Source organism: Peromyscus maniculatus, chromosome 4 (assembly GCF_049852395.1).
Source record: "Peromyscus maniculatus bairdii isolate BWxNUB_F1_BW_parent chromosome 4, HU_Pman_BW_mat_3.1, whole genome shotgun sequence".
In the NCBI taxonomy this organism is placed as follows: domain Eukaryota; kingdom Metazoa; phylum Chordata; class Mammalia; order Rodentia; family Cricetidae; genus Peromyscus; species Peromyscus maniculatus.
Genome location: NC_134855.1, coordinates 144,537,030 through 144,540,106, shown reverse-complemented (window position 1 = coordinate 144,540,106; position 3,077 = coordinate 144,537,030). Strand labels below are relative to the sequence as shown.

The following is a 3,077-nucleotide window of genomic DNA, read 5'->3' as shown; positions in this document are numbered from 1 at the left end:
TTTTGTTGTTGTTGTTCTTGCTATGAAAAAATATCCAAGAAAAGTAACATAAAGAGGATCTACTTGGGCTCACCATGTCAGAGGTTTCCATCCATAGCTGGCTGGCTCCATTACTGTGGTCTTTAGCCAGAGCTGAGTCATCTCGGTGGAAGGAGTGGTACAGAAAGGCTGCTTACCTTATTCCTCCCAGGAAGGGGAAATAGAAGACTGGGCTGGGAATAAGATTTACCTTCAGAGTTATATCCCAAGTGACCAACACCCTCCAAGCGGGGCCACCTTTTTAGTTATCATCGCCTCTACATGCCATACAATTATGAATCCATGAATGGATTAAATCATGTACTAAAAGCCCTATCAGCTGAACATGGGAACCTTCAGAAAACACTTCCGATCCAAACTATAATATCTTTGAATAATGGGGTTACATGACCACAAAATGGTTACGGGTACCACAGCCACCCTTGTGTTCTAAGCAAGATAAAAGGAGGAACAGGACAGGAGTGGGTTGCAAAAGGCCACCATTAAAGAGTTTCCCAGAAGCACAGTCCAGTGGCTTCCTTAGCATGTCATAAATCCCCAGCCCTACTTAGTGGAACCAGGGCACAAGCTACCTCTCATAGCAAGGGAGTTCAAACACTGAGGGAAAGGGGAAAATGTTGCATAGGCAACCCACACGCTGGGAAAGGATGTCCTGGTACCTGAATTTTTATTTCCGTGTGTAAAATGATGAGATGTAGTGTATTGCCTTCAGTTTCACATTTCTCTGTGTGGACAGTCTTTGTTTTGGGTGGTATTAGATGAACTGGTTATTTGTTACTAGGTACAGTTGCCTCAACACCTTTCAATATTCAAGGAATTCCCTGCTTTTGATGCTCGATGGGGGGGGGTGGCTACCTCCATTTAGAATAGCAAAAAAGAAAGAAAAGAAAAGCCAGACTCTGACTTCCTCATTTGCTATGGGATGTCTTTCTGTAAGCTGTGAATATGTGTGGCTCCCGTTGGATAATAAATAAAGCTGTATTGGCCTATGGCAAGAAAGCTTACAGCCAGGCAGGAAACCCAAGCAGAGATACAGAGAGAAGAAGGGCAGAGGTGGAGGAGACACTAGCTGCTGCCCAAGGAGCAACAAGTTGCCAACAGACTGGTAATGCCATAGTCACAAGGCAACATATAGATTAATAGGTATGGGTTAATTTAAGATGAAAGAGTTAGCCAGAAGCTGAAGCCATAGGCCATACAGTTTGTACTTAATATAAGCCTCGGAGTGATTATTTTATGTGTCTGCAGGACCACAGGGCCTGGTGGGATTGGAGAAACTTCTGGCTACAATTGGCGCCCAATGTGGGGCATGAACCCATGACCCTGAGGTTGAGAGTCTCATGCTCTACCGACTGAGCTAGCTGGGCTATGGCATCCTGGGGACTCCTTGTGGCTGGTGCCTCCTTCATGTCATTTCAGGGTCTGCACTGGGGACTGCGGCTGCTGCCCACCCTGGAATCTGCTCAGGACAACTGGATGTGGAAGAACATTTTCATTTCGCTGATGCACAGCCTGCTCTCTAGAGCAGGGGTGCTGGTCGGGCTGTGGCTTTATCCTCAGATGGTCACCGACTCAATTCATGGCCACCCATCATGGGCAGTGGTTCTAGCAGTGTCAGTGGGTTATTTCCTGGTGGATGGAGTTGACATGCTGTGGAATCAGACCTTGGCCCAGGCCTGGGACCTTCTCTGTCACTACTCATTCTCCTCTGAGCTCAAGCAAGGCATATGGTCCAGAGATGCATCTGTACCAACCTGGGCCCAAGGACAGGACTAGGAACTCTCTTTTGAGCTCCTTCTGTAAAAGAGGTGATAGTGAAGATTATAGCAGCTAGTCCTCAGCATACCAGGACTGTGGCTCTGCTCCTGGAATCCTTGGGGTTTTCTTGGAAGATTTCAAAATCTTTTCATACACTCCTTTACTTAGTTGTCTAAAGTCAGCCTCAGAACACTTCTCTTGGGTGAGTTGTGGAACAGATGTTCATGTCTGTTAGAATTTTCATCCAGATGATCCTATGGTAGTAATTACTCTCCCTTCCTTTGCCAATCAAGAGACAAGGTCAGAGAGACTTCTCCTTGCTTGAAGGCCACACCACTAACACAGGCTGAGATGTGCAAGTATTTGACCTAGGGCTCTACCCTGTAACCTACAGGTATGCTCCTCCTTCAGGCTGTTAGGGCCAAGAAAAGACTCAGCATCTCTCTTGAGAGATGGGCACAGTGCACATGCCCTTAATACCAGGGAGGCAGAGATGAGTGGATCTGTGAATTCTAGGGCATCCCAGTCTACATAGTGAGTTCCAGGTAGTCAGGGAGACACAGTGAGACTATATCTCAGAAGAAAAACCCTCTTAGATCAAGGCAAGAATTGGCTAGAACAAGCCAGAGGAATAAAGAGGGGTCTTAGAGAGACCCTCACTCCTGGTCTGGGTGTGATTATCAAGTTCATGTGCTTTACCTCAAGTACAGAGCTGAAGTCTTTGAGGTCAATCTCTTGACTAGCTACCAAACTCCAGGTGTTCAAGATTCATCATTTCAAAAGGTAATTCTGGCTGGCGAGAATGTGAGCATGTCATGTATATTCAGGTATGCCCATGTGGGGTAGGTCATTCTGTTTTATTTCAGTTTCTTTTTCACAAACCCGTATCACATACTTCAGGGTGGCCTCATTAGCTTGCTGGTTTGGGGACAATGGGAGGACTTTCTTTGAATCAGTGTCTGCTAGTGATTTCTATTGCCTTTCCCCCTATACTTGGTCCCACTCCTTTCCTCTCAGGTTTGTTCCCTCTGTCTCCTGCCCTAGGTGAGGCAAGGCTGGGACTCGACTCATGAAAACAAAATAAAACACCGGTAACATTGATCTATTGAAGATCAAAGCTGAGTGAAGAATTACTATTAAGACTTGGTATGGAAAAGAACTGATTTCCATCTTACCCAGTGCAGGTTAACTGCTAGAGATGGGACACAAGGAGAGAATAAGTACTCCCACTTTGGGAGTGTAACTCAGAAATCTGAACATGCTGTCAAGTCCACAGTCAG

At 46.0% G+C, this 3,077-nt stretch overlaps 1 non-coding gene across 1 annotated transcript; it reads right to left on the bottom strand.

Moving 5' to 3' along the window:
• Window positions 1-1,333: 1,333 nt before the first annotated feature.
• Window positions 1,334-1,406, bottom strand: Trnae-cuc (transfer RNA glutamic acid (anticodon CUC)). Its single transcript has one exon. It is a non-coding gene; the product is annotated as a tRNA-Glu (tRNA).
• Window positions 1,407-3,077: the final 1,671 nt, after the last annotated feature.